This window comes from Nestor notabilis, unplaced genomic scaffold (genome assembly GCF_000696875.1).
Source record: "Nestor notabilis isolate BGI_N333 unplaced genomic scaffold, ASM69687v1 scaffold4752, whole genome shotgun sequence".
NCBI lineage: Eukaryota > Metazoa > Chordata > Aves > Psittaciformes > Psittacidae > Nestor > Nestor notabilis.
In genome coordinates, this window is record NW_009918629.1 from 51,957 (window position 1) to 66,299 (window position 14,343).

Here is a 14,343-nt window from a genome sequence, read left to right on the forward strand (position 1 = left end):
TTGGGGTCTACTGTGAATTGGGCTTCTGAAGCCACAATTCTCCTTGCAGGAGGTTGGACCCTCAGTAGCATTAAGGCTTCAGGACAGAGCCGAGTCCCTCACTCTTGCCCTCTGCCAACAGCCAGAGGCGTCCGGCAGTGGTGACATCCCACTCTCCTCTTTTGGTTCCTGACTCCCAGGCCTGTGGGGAGGGTTCAAATACTGCTATGTTTAGTGACATTTTTATGCGTGTTTGATTTGGATCAGTATTGGTCCTTTCAGAGAACCTTCCTAGCTAACAGCTTCCACAAGCCCAAGCTGCAGCCGTAGTGCTTCTTGGTACCAGGCTGGTCCCAATAGTCCCAAATCAGCTGCCAAAGTTCACAGCCCACTCCAGCCTCCAGCCAGTTTATTCCGCATAGTAGTTATGAGTTACAGATCTTTCTGCAGGGGAGGGTACTTTGTTCCCTTCCCCTTCCCATTAGCTTAATCCTTCACACAGAAATTAGGGAGATTAAACACAGTTTGCATATCAAGATACCAAGGGAGGGGTGATCCAACCCTATCTAAGCACATACCAATGGGCAATGTGTCCCATGGGATGTTTGATATCTTGAGCCCACTTGAAAACTGACCTGTTCAGATCTCAACCAAGGATGGTGCCTACCAAGAGCACCAGTAGAGGACTGCCCTGTTCACAGGATAACGTTACTGATTCCACTCTGGATTCTCTAGCAGCGTCTGGCAGCTTCTCTCACTGTTCATCAACCGATGTCAGTGAAGATTTTCTAACACTTTCAGCCTCACCCCTGTATGCACACCCAAATACCTGTCCCTGAAGATGTGGGGACAGTCAGCACCCATCAATTCTGAGAGTAAGGGCTCCTGGACAGACTGCATCAGCAGTTTGCATCCTGTGGTCCACCCTAACCTGCATTCTGAATATAAATGGGAATCTGGAAGGCAAAGGATTGAAATATACCAGCAGAAATCAGAAATGCTGAGGAAGCCACAGGGGCTTTACCATGGAGTTCAGTTCCAATTGAGTGTAAAATCTGTGGGCCTTGACTTGCAGTAAACCATAGTGATGGACTGCAATGTACGTCTGCCACCTCCTCTTGAGGCACACCCGAGTGAGGAGAGCTAATGAGGGCCAGACTGATCCGAGTTGGAAGGAACACACAGTCTGCTTCTCAGAAGGATTAAGAATTAAAAAGCTGCTGTCAGGTCCCATAAGTGTAAGCACAAGGTACGAAACCCAGGAGCCCTGAGCTGCTGATGCCAAAAAAGCTCACTGAATTCTTCAACGCAGGATGCAAAGAGCATCAATCCAGCAGCACCTACAGAACAAGACCTGGCACTGTGACTGAAGGAGGGGCCATGCCAGGCAGGTTCTTGCAACAGGTTGAAAGTGCAGTGATCACCAGATGTGGATTAACATCTGTTTACCTATGGGGCAACTTCAGCCTGCATATCCTGGTCCCCTACTGTTCTCTGAATATACAGCCTCTCTGTATTGATATGGTCCAAAGTGTATCTTGGCACAGTGAATCCCACGTGACCAGGCAGTAGCAAGTACCCACACAGCTATCAAAGGAACAGAGGTGTTTTGGAGAAGTTGTCCTAGCTGTGGTCCATGGGGGTCCTTAGTCATGCTGCTCTGAACCCAGACATCTGAGTCACGGCCCCACTTCCCTGCTGGGCCAGGAGGGTTTGAATCAGATCACAGCAGCGTGAATCAGGAGTGGAATGAGCCCTGCTCCTCAGTGTCAGGAGGGTCTGAATCAAATGTGAAATAATCCTTCCTTTCCAGACACGGAGGGCCTGAATCAGGATCTGAGCTGATGTTTCTGCTCCAGAGCAGAGGGCATTAACAGAGATGATGGCAAGTATCCCTGGCTGGCAGAATGAGGAGGGAAAGACCCAAATTACATGGTTTGAATAAAAACTGTCTGGATGCTCATGTTCTCTGCCAGTTTGCTGTAATGTCACAGGCCCTTGGAAGTGCAGACAAGAGGAAGGAATAGAAAGAAGAGTATTCTTAAACAGTAATGATGATTGTGCTGGAGAAAGGGCACTAAATAGGCACTTTCAATCCCCTCACAGGGATGTCCTGATCCCAGAGAGTACATCTAGTAGTCTTCAGCTCAGTACAAATCCCCTTGTCTCATTGCCTCCACATTTAATGCAGGGGAGCACAGCTTGTGCAGATTGTTATTTAGGTTTGGGGGATTCCTGCCTAGAGTTTTACAGAAGGGAGATTGACTTTATCCAAAGTCACCCAGTGGTGCAGTGTGACCTGCAAAGCTCAACTTTTCATATAGCTTTTGAAGCTTTATTTTGCTGATACAGGCTTCCTCCCTCTCCATCAGGGAATAATGGGTGATGTCTTCAGCTTTACACTTTTTTGTAGACATTCCCTTTCATGCTTCAATTCATGGACTTGTTAGCAATGGGAGTAATTAGAGTGGGCTGCACGTGCTCTTCTGCGCTCCTTATCTTCTTTATTATTCTCCTTGACACTAATAGTGCTCTCTGGCTGGGATGGCAATGATTCATGTGACACTTATTGTCATATGAGAACAGAGTTGACAAGATGTGTTTTCTTCCAGCCAGCACCATGGTAGCATCTCTCAAATTTTGGCTGGATCTAAGAGCTGTTCCAGCAGAATATTTCTGCGGTGTGAGCCATCCAGGGAGCTGGTCTGTTGCAAGAGAAGATGGAGGCAGAGTGAAAGACAAGTTAAAAGTGTGGGCCAGGTCCATCTGTGTGTGCAGCTCGTTGGTTTCAGGGTGTGTTCTGGAGAGGACAATGTGGACAGCCAGCATCTCACTGACAGCTGATGACTGTGAGACATGAGTAGATCAGCCTGAATTTTTTCTTTCCATGTTGACAGCTGCAAATGCAGCAGCATGGCTGCCTGCTCCCAGCTTCCAGTGTCAAGGCAGAAGATGTCAGATAACATTAGGAGAAGGAGGCTGGAGAACTGTGTTTCTTAGAGTTGCTTTAGTGGAAGACGTCTTATGGCTGGTGACAAGGCTGACTAATATCTGGCAGGAATGAGGAGATATTTTGAGCAATCTGTATAACCTTCTGTTTCCTTTACTCTTTTCCTGCAATATTCCCTCCTTCCATTACTTGCAGCTGTTGTATCACATATTACTTCAAATCTGCTTTAGCACCCTTCAGAATCCCTCTGCTGACTTGAGATAGTCAAGTCACTTTGGGACAAACTTCTCATGTACCTCTCTCTGTGGTTTGCAGGAGGATGGCCATGCTAGGATTGGGCTAGCAGCAACAATCAGAGTACACATAATGACTTAAAAATAAAATAATAACAACAAAGGGGTGCCTGCAGCTACCTACAGAGCTCAACAGAGCCCAAGCTAGGATACTGAAACAAGCAGAGCCCACCAAGCCATTTCAGGCTACTGCAGTAAGGTGCAATCATAGAATCATTTAGGTTGGAAAAGACCTCCAAGATCACCGAGTCCAACTATAAACCTAACACTGCCAAGTGCACCACTAAACCATGTCCATTATGATCAGGAGTGAAAACCAGTGGTATTTTCCAGTTCCCAAGTTCTGGAACTCTTCCAGCTCCTAGTTTGCAGTGCCTGGCTTACCCACAGGGAAGTATCCTTGTTTAATAGTAGTTGATTTCTAATTTGAATCTTCCCTAAAAGATGTGTCTATAAGGAAAACGTCATTCTATAATCTTCACTGGCCTAGTTTTTCTCTATAGGTCAACTCAGGAACACTTAATAACTTTTGAACATTATTTTTGATGACTTACAGAGGAAGATAAGGCTAAAACTGGAGAAAATCCTTCCTACCGGCTGGCATTAAATCTAGTAGATATCCCCAGTATTCTACTGTATCAAGAAAACGGTCTGATAAGGGGAACAAATGAAAACACTTACAGACATGCATGGGATCCCAGGCAGAGACAGCAGGAAAGAAAACCACCTCTCATGGCTTTGTATGCTTAAGTGGCATTAAAATGCATGTTCATAAGACAGATCCTGTTTTTAGTTTTGCTGGGCTAAAACATACAAACTGGGATGCAGTTACTGTAGTGATTATTAAAATGCCTCTGGGATAAAACAGCTGCCACGCAAGCCCGTTCCACATGGCTGGTGCCTTTTTACTGTCTCTACAAAACATCGATATTAAGCATTGGGAGCAGCCTAAATACAGGACTCAAGCCTACAACCACCCGCTATTGGTGCAGTGATTCTTACCCCTTTGCTGAGTTTGGGCAGCACTTTTCTGTGCCAGTTTTGCTTAACATGCCAAAGATACGCGGCAGTGCCTGGTCCCAGCACATGGCAGTGGGTGCTGCCGGGATGCTCACACCTCCGAGCATGCGGAGTGAGGGGTTTGGGTGTCAAAAAAGTGGTCACTCAATCAAGCAGAGATGTTTTGCCCAGGGGGCACCAGCTGCTCCCTGTGTGGCTTTCCCCTTCTCTTCTTTCACAACCCCTTTTCTTTGGGAGGGAGAGCCTGTCTGCTAATGGCAAGCTGACAAGTGAATCAGTGCATTCGTGCAATCAGCAGTGCCGTGGAAGGAAACAAGGATTTATCCTCCCCCTGTTGTTTTAGACAATGCTTCCGCTTGCAGTCTGAGCTCCAGTTAAGGACGTTTATTGATTGCTTCTTTGGTTTACTACTGGCTGCCCAGGGAGTGAATAACAATGTTCTAAATAAGCAGGCTGAAATATGGCAAGGCAGGAGCTGACAAGCAGTGATTAAGCAGCTCTCTGATCTGAAGGAGGATAAGAAACAAATGACAATATATAGATGTATGACAGCTAATATAGCAGGGGAGAAAATTACCTCATTGCAGGAAGGTGGAAGATCTTTCAGCTACTCTTGTTCCTGTCTGATGATTAAGCTGCTGAGCTAAAGATTGCCGGAAGGAGGGACGATCCTAAATATGTTTTAAAAACACTGCTCCAGAGCACTATGTATCCCTCCCTGTTCCCACAGTACCTGCAGAAATGAGGGGCTGGAGTCAATAGGAGGGTTTCCAGTGACACCCTAAATCCTGGGCATGGTTTTACTGAGAAAAACATTCAATACATGGCAGCCTTGGAAACTGATCTCCAAATCACTGTCCTGAGAAGAAAGGAAGCATTGCTGGTGAACTCCTGGGTGTCACAACAGCACCTTGCATCATAGACAGGCAGTTTTGTATTACACACATTTATATTATTTTGCTCATCTCAAGAGTTTAAGGGACCAAAGCCACATTTCTCCCCAACCCCAATCCTGACCTGACACATACAAGCTAGACTGGAGGGTCCACTCAAGGGTGCTCTGTAAAACATCTTGCTAAATAGGTCATTTGTGCTTAATGGTTCATTCCTTATAGCTAGTACAAATAACTTTCAGACAGAAAGAGTCATATCGTGCCCAAGCTCCTTAATCACATATGCCTGGTGGTGCAGGTGCATTTATCTGCTGATAAGAAGTATTTGCATAAGGCAGATTGATTTTTTTAAAATACATCCTGATATAAGAGGAAGTAGGCTCCTGGAAAATACTGGCAGGGAACTGGAGAGATACCATAGTTCCTATGACATCCCCATTGGCCTTTAATCTCTCTCTATCACTGGTATTACCATTTGCACTGGGGTTGAAAGGCATCTGAGAGAGCTCAGGTGGTAAAAGCGCTGACTGCAAGCTCAAAGTCCATGGCTGAAGGTTATGTGCTGAGGTGGGGCCAACACTTGCAGGTCTGACAAACAGGTTGAAAGTCAGGTGCTCACCTTGCAGTTCCTTCGCTAGACATGAATTCAAAAGTCTTTGAAGGTCAATGGCAGTTTTCTTGTAGGCGGAAGGGAAAGGACTGTCTGCAAATAAAGTTTTCACCAAATGCAATGTTACTGTAGAAACAAAGTCCTTTTTGTTTAACAAGGGCAATGGGTTTATAAAGATCTTATCACTGCTAGGGTGCTACTGTTGCTCTGCAGAAGCACACAGCAGCGTGCCTGAGAGCACAGGAGTGACATCACATTAAAACCTGTAATTAACAGAATAGTTCTTGCCTGGAAAAAAACCTAATAGAGAATGCCAATTCTTCAGCTTTTTGCAGGCAGGCAGAATTCAGAGAGACATCATGCAGGTGTAGCAAGATGTCCATGTTACATGATGCTGGCCTGGACCTTAAAAGAAGCTAGAGAGAAAGCCCAGCCAAGGTGCTTGTATGATTCAAGTCCTCGGGGTTGATTTTCAGGGGTCCCACAGGGCCAAGCAGTTTCCACTGCTGGCACAAGCTGTCTTTGACTTTTGTCTCTGGGTGTTTTCCTTTCTTCTCATTAAAATTAACTTTCCCTTCTGGTATTTCCTCCTAGTTGCCATTTGGTGAGTTGCTGGACTTCCCTCAGGGATAAGTAGCTGTGAGACCATTTCACGTATGACCCATAACATGGACTTGGGAGGAAAGTGGAAGGAAAAAAGGTTGCAAATTTGGAGAGATGCAAAAGACACTTTTAAAGCTCCTACTTAAATATTAAATGGCAAGCTTTTAAAAACAAAGCATTTTTATGAATAAAAGAAGCTCATTAAGACTTCTAAAATAGTGCCAACTGAGGAAGAGACATTTCATTTAGCTCTGTGTGCTGTGAGAGAGAGAGTTTTGAGATTCTTGATACTTACGTTGAGAAAAGGTTGCATCTTGTGAAGATCTGGAGAATAATGACAGAATGCTTCCTTTGGTGAACTGAAGCATTGCCCCTGTGCAACCCAGGCTGGCAGGGTGTGGATGAGAGGAGCAGGGGATGCATTAGGCTGCATCAGACTGCTCCCTCTTTAATCTATGCTACCATAAACTCATCTGGCTTCCAGCTAATGTGTGTTACAGCTGAGCTTGGCTATCGCAACTCTGCTCCAGAGACCTCCACTTTGCTTTCCAGTTAGATAAAGACCATAGAGTGCTTATTTTGTGCAGAGATAGGGCTGAATTACACTGGGTCATTCCTTGGCTTTCAGAAATACAAATGGTTGGCCTGAACTATGTAATTTATGACAAATCTTTGTTTCAATGTACATAAGCATTCTAAAAGGCATTAATTTCCTGAATTAACTGCTAATATGCTGACTGTATAAAGCACACTTCACTTTGCTTTCTGCATAGAATTGATCATCATGTCCATATGGACTTTGTAGAGTAGAAACTAGTATTATAAACAACATTGCTAGAAGGCTTAATATAAACAACAAACAGGTAGCAGCATGCTAAAGGCAGAACCAGCAGCAGTATCTGGCTCTGTGCTGACTGCGGAGTCCTTGCCCGTGATAGTGCCGTGCTGGAGCTGAGTGACCTATCCAAGGTCAAGCACATAGCCCAGTTTGGCAGCAGCAAGCAGGAGCACTGGCCCTGCTCCAGCAGCTGAAGCTTCCCTGTACAGGTAATCACGTTTTCCTTGATGTCTTTGTTTTGTATTTGCAAGAAACTGCCCCCGAGCTGCAGAGCTTCAATCCCCAGAGGGGCAGCAGCCTCCCTGCCCATGCCCTCCCCAGAGCAGCACTGGTGTTCCTGGGGTTCAGACACAGATCTGACTGGGAGGAGGACTGGCAGGGAAGTGGAAACACCGATTTCAGCCAGGAACATGGAAAAAGCCTTCCCAGTTCTGGGGCTTGAGTTTCTGAAGTTGCCTCCTCCCACTTCGCTTTCTCCTGGCAAGACAGAGCCAAGAGAACACATGGTTCCTCCAGTGGGATAACATCAGTCCCCTGCAGTGTCCCAAGAGGTGACAGGGACATACATACGGGCACAGCACGTGTATGGTCCTCCTGCTCTCACAGCTCACAGCAGCACTGCCTCTGGGGGACAACCACCTCAGGGAGCTTTCTGTTGCAGCCCAGCCTTTCCTTTGCAAGTGCATATTGATGATGGCGTGTGATCATCTGCAGTGAAGGTACAACAGCTACATTTCCCTCAAGTAAAACCTTTAATGTAAGAAACCCATCCATAACTAATGTCTCAATTCACAGCACATGATGCAGCCAGGTAAACCTATGAAGGTGATGAAGGAGATAAAGCAAAGGCTGCTGACTGCATTACCTTCACATGTGCCTACATGCTTTTTGGGGCATAAAGCAAGCTACCCCGTGCCAACCAAGATGTGCAAAGCCATCAGATGGGAAAGTCATCCCCACAAGAGCACCCTGTGCTGTTCCTGCACTTGGGCGTCAGTCCCACTGCCACCGCACATCCTGAGAGCTGCCTGAGAAAAGGGAAGAGATTTAAATTGACACATTAAGAACAGACCAAAATGAAACGTTGTGGGTGCAATTTGAATAAATGTTTCAGAGCTGCTAGAGCTTGTGCTCGAAAATAGCATGGTGGAGGGGGTTTTAAGCCCTGTGAAGTATTTCCAAGTGGCTCTTTGGCTAAATTGACACAAATTCCAGAGGGATTTTAACTAAAAAGATGAAGATCCAGAGCCTCTCTCTGTTCAGCCTGTGCACAGGATTTAACCATGTCATGGAAAAAGCCTGATTTCAGTTCCACGAGACAGGAATTTGGGAAAGGGCATGCTTATAATGTGCATACATTACACAGGCATTATTAGGAGTATTTTTAGGAGTATTGTGCCTGGCCAAAAGGGTATGAGCAACACAAGCCCTCTTCAAATACAAGGCTACGTAATTTTGTGAGAAATGACAAAATAAACACGCACCTACCGAAAGGCTCAGGAATAAGGTTAGTTTTCCTGTTAACGAGATAATTCTGCTGTTAAAGCTTTGTTTGCAGGAGAGTGTGGTCTTTTGTTTAAACTGACTTTAAACTGTGTGGTGGAGAAAGAGACTCTTGGACTTCCCAAGTACTTCTTTTGAAGAGAGGAGGATGGTGGTGGGGGAAGAACTATGTAAGCACAGCGGATGTTCTGAGGGTTCAGTCTGTTCCTGCTTACTTTTCCCAGCTACTGTACTGCAGCACAGTGCCACTCTGCTCTGAACCCTGGGCAAGGCACAACACTTCGCCATGTAGGTTTGTGCCAGGACCCGAAGAAGTGAAAGAGGAATTTGTCCTTCTGCTGGCAAAACCCACTGCTCGTGCTGCTCATCTTTTATCTATCGGTACTTGAACTGAACTGAAGTTCCTTGCAAGGCTGTGCCAATACCCTCAGCCTGTGGTGCTGTGGAGCTCAGCCTGGCGTTCCCGGATGCCAGCAGCCAACTCCAGCTGCAGTTACACAGCAGTAGGTCCCCAACAGCCAAAGCAGTGCCAGTGCCGCATCGTGAAACTCAGACTCCAGCATCAGGACATTCTTCAGATGTTTTTGAAGCCATCTTGCCTCTTTTATCTATATTTCAAAGATAATGAGCCAAATGCATTTCTGATGCCATTGGTTTATATTTCCTCATTAACTCTAATTGCACGGGGCATGAGAATGGGGACTCCAGGCAGCAACATGGCAGCCTCCTGCTCCTGAGCAGCAAGGAAGGCTTTGATGGCAATGATAAGGAAAATTATTAGAGCAGTCTCGTGTATGGGTATCCCCTGGGTAAGTGCTGAAGGTGAAACTGTCTGGGATGTTCATCAGATCAGATCAAAGAGCGGAGCCTGTCCAGCTCAAGCAGCCCTGACTGGCAGCTTGATAAGCTCAGTGCCACCAAATGCAACCAAGAGACCTCCCATAAAACCGGTACCAGTGGGATCAGAAGTGCACCCTGGTTGCGTGTGACTAATAGGACATTGCATGCAAACAGTGGCATTGCATGAAACAGGAACATAAAAACACCTCTTCAATGTTCCTGGGATTTAACAATGTCACCTTATGCAAGACGGGTCTAATTCCAGAGAGACCTTTCCAAGTTTGTCCATGTTACCCCATCAAATGCTGAGCCTGGGACAAGCACTGAGCCCACTTTTCCAGTGCATCTTATAAGGCTCTTGCTTGTCAGTGGCAGTTGTTGGATGGTGCTTGAGTGACAGCGCCCTTCCAGTTCCCTCCTTGCATGAGCACCACTCTCACAGGTAGACAGCTGCCTTTACCTCTCCTCTGAAATTCTGTGAATTTTGGACCCTGTTCAAGACTCAGCAAATCAACGAGGACTTTCCATTGTTTGCTGTGAGCTTTGGAGCAGCTGTTATTGCTCTTCATCATCTGCTAGAACATTCCTTATCGAATTACTGTTGTCTCCCGAGGAAACTTTTAGAAGACTTTCAGAATGAAGAAGCCTTCTCATATTGGCAAAGCAATTTTTTGGGCTCATTCCCAGGGTGATAGTCAGAGTTTTTCCTTTTTACTGACGTCATGGCTTTTGGATGTGCTCGGACTAAGTCGTGGGTGAATCCAATGTTCATCTTAACAGCTTCTGCTACGTTTTCCTTTTTGCCCTGTGGTGGTTTATGGCCACTAGTTCTCACAGAACTATGTTTCACTTCCACAAAAGAGCAAACTAAAGTCAGAAGAAGGTCTTTATTCTTGAAATATTTAGAGGGGGAAAAATTAATTGCTCTTGCTTAATATCCCAGTATCTTTGTTTGTTGTTCTTTTTTCTTTGCAAAGACTTCTCACACATATCTCCATCTGTAGCCATTTTTCTGGTGCATCTGGGTTTTGTCTCTCTCTTCTTGTGGGAAGACTGATGGGCATTGTCAGATTTTTCCAAAGATGTGGATTTAGAGATCCAGAAATCTACTAATTAGTTCACGTTTAATCTGCATGATCTGCAGGAGCGGTTCTGGAGTCTTGTAGATTTGTTTCAGCACAGCCAAATGATGCTGATTAGATTGGTAAAGAGCCAAATATAAAAGCATAAATAGCAATTATTTTAAATAAATTCCAAGCACATAAAGACTGATTTTAGCCTTGGCTGTTGAAAAATTTCAAGCAAATTGTAGTGTGTGTTTATTGCATTTTTTTTCCCCAAAGTGGAAGAGTTGGGCTTATTAGTAGTCAGAACAAAGGCTGACATGCCATGGGCAGCCGTGATGAGGAGCAGTGGAACAGATACTCCCTGCAGCTGAAGGGGAGAGCCCCGTCACCAGCGTTTGCTGTGTCGCCTGTTCCCGAGGCAGAGAGCTGTCTCTTAAAACTCCTGGTAAAATCCTAACACCTGTAAACCAAACTGCTCCTGTTGAACTCTGCCATCTACCAAGGCTGCTCGAGCTGCCTGGCAGGGGAACAGGGCTGCTCCCTGCTGCAGCCACCTCTCGCAGCATCAGTTAGTGCAACCAAAGGTGCTCGGCAGTGCCCTTCCTGGTGCTGCAGTGGTTGCTGACCCTGTTTTTGGGGTGGAATGGAGTTTAAACAAGAATTTAAAAGCCTCGCTCTTCGCTTCATCACAAATCCAGGCATGGGAGCCAGGAGGTTTAGCTCCCCAAGCTGTACTGCAGGTAGGAGGCTTCTTCTGTCATTGATCTCACAGGACTGCTGCACTTGCTAAACAGCAACACACATACTCAGAGGATAAATACAGGGTAGAAAACAAGTGCAATTTGAATGTTTATGGACAGAGCTGAGCAAGCCCCCTGCTTTTCAAAGGCTTTCAGATTGTTTAGGAAACAAAGCCATAATGAAAATCTCCCATCTTACAAGTGGGCAAATGTGCTGTTAAAAACGGCTAGAGTTTTGCAACATAAATCTTATTACTGTGATTGAAACACAACTGTAACTTGACTCTGACTTGCAGCAAGCAGCTATTACATGTTTTGGGAAGCGTCACACAGCTTTAGACCATCACTGCCAGGAAGGTACAGAGACCTTGAAGCAAACGGCCGGGAGCTCCTAGATTAGCTCCATTTAGTCACGCTCTGCTAGGAGGTTTAAAACACAAGCTCCTATGAAAGGGAACAAGCTTGTCCTTTGCTGGAGAGGATGCTAGTGCTCCTCTTGGCAGTGTCGCTCACCACGGAGCAGCCACCACTGTGAGCTGCTGCTGAGCTGCTCTCTCCATGCTGCAGCCCCAACACCTGGTACCCAGCACTCACAGATCATAGAATCACAGAATGGTTTGGGTTGGAAGGAACCTTAAATATAATGCAGTCCCAACCCCTCTGCCATGGGCAGGAATACCATCCACTAGAACAGGCTTCTCAAAGCCCTGTCCAGCCTGGCCTTGAACACTGCCAGGGATGGGACATCCACACCTTCTCTGGAAAACCTGTGACATTGTCTCACCACCCTCACATTGATATGAATTTCTTCCTAATATTCAATGTAAATCTGCCCTCTTTCACTTTACACTTCCTGATAGGGTTGCCCCCCTTCCCCTCTCCCTGGTAGCCCTTTGCATTTATATACACTTGAGTTTCACTTGCAGTTTACTGTTCAGTCAGTCACTCGTAAGGAGGACTCACCTATGAAGTCTTTCTATAGTTTTTTACAACCTGTCCCCATTCTTACTGCCATAAATAACTTTGTGCCATCAGCAGATTTCCTTGGCTAAGTGCTCAGCCCTTTTTCCGGGTCATTTATAACCACACTGAGCTGCACAAGTACCAGCATGGATGCTGGGATGCCACTCGTGACCTCCACGCTCCTGCGAGACCCAGCTAGGATGTCTGCCCTCCATCCCTTATCCCTGAACTCGTTACTTAGCCTTATTGATCCAACAACTAATGGCTTCAGAAAGTACCTTAATTCTATTAGATTCCTAGCTTTTTGCATGGGTGGCTCTGCAGCCTTACTCATGGTCTTTTAATATTACTTTGGGATGTGTAATTGAATTCAACCACTCTTAGGTGCTCTGTAACAAAATGGGGCAGGGAGAAAGGAAACCACTGGCACTTTTAGCAGCCTATGTGGTATTTCTGCTTTGTTGAATTTTACTTGAGAAAATCAAGTGCTGGCTGGCATTCTGTAAAAGTGCATCAAAATGAGACTGTTTGCTGCTAGCGTAACTGTATTGGAGCCAGACTATTTGAAACCAGTGGTGGGGAAAAGCAAAATATCTATCTACAGTCACTGATCCTACTAATTCACAGGGAATTTGGCCTTTTTTTCAAGCTCTGATAAAAACAATGCAGCACATAAGCCTCTTTGAGTCATCCTCTCCGCTATAAGAACAACCATAAACAGCTGATTTCTATGAGGCAGATGTATTTATAGGCTTGGGATAGAATATAGATTTAAAAATGCCACTTTTCTGCTTCAAAGAGATTGACTTACATCTTTATAAAATTAATCCAGCTGATTAATGAAAATGGCTACAGCGTAAAATGAATTCAAGTTTCAGGAGATCATTAAGCATTGATATGGCTGCATGCTCTGATTTAGTAATGAGTTGTGTCATGGTGAACATTATCTAACTGTATCTGCATCCAGGTACTGTTAAGAACTGGTGGGCAATGAGATGTTGCCACGTGAGAGCTTTGCTCTGGAGGAGATTCTTGCTCAGCATTGGGAGAGCACTTTAGGAGGGAGATGTGACCCTTCTAGCAGAAGGGAGGCCTGGGATGTCGGGTCCTGTTTTCCATCCTGACACTGACTTGCACAAGCCCCTTACGCATCAGCTTTTCAAGTGAGCATGGTGCTCTATGATTCCCAAAGAAGCCTAGGCAGCCAGAACCCAAGTCATCAAGGGAGTTGTGCTGAAACTGCACTGAAATAAATGAGCAAGGGAAATCAGTAGGAGCTAGGGCATGAAGCCCCTTTACTTTCTTTCAAAAATCTGCTCTTTCTTCAGGCAGCCAGCAGCTCCCTAACATAGAGGTACCACCACACTCACAACAGCAGCAGGTATTTCCATCTCCTGCTGCAGCCATTTGACAAATCTCTTCCCCTCTCTGAGTAAATGTTTGCAGGATCAAAATCAAACTGCATGAGAAATGAGGAATGCTTTCCTTACAAAGCAGAAATCATGTCTCACATGGAGATTTATCATGCAGAAGAATCACATTTGCTTCTCCTAGGGAAGCACATTGCACCTTGACTCTAATACTTCCATCAGAAGTGATACAGAAGGAGCTAGCAGATGCAGGGTCTGAAGGAAACACTGAGCCTTGTGTATCCCTTGGAGGCAAAAAATGCTCTGAAGGATTAATGCACAAGATGCAGCACTGTTCCTGAGGTTGGGAGAAAGCCCTGGGCTAGCTGACACGCTGTGCGGTCATGTGCCGGTTATGCCATGTCTGTCGCGCTGGTGTCTTGTTCAGCTGATGAGCTCTTTGGGACAGGCCCTATGTGCAGTGTTTAGCCCACCTGGGCCTCTTGGTGTTGCTATAATGCTAGCAATGCACAGAGGCTGGATGTAATGCTAGCAACCCGTTGAGAGGGGATACAGTCCCATTCACAGTCTATATAGGAAACCTTAAGGAGTCCAGTGCTACCATCCTTTCTCTGATGTGTGTCCACAGGCTGGTAATCAGCCACAACCATGTGAGCATCTGCCCTCTCTGCTGA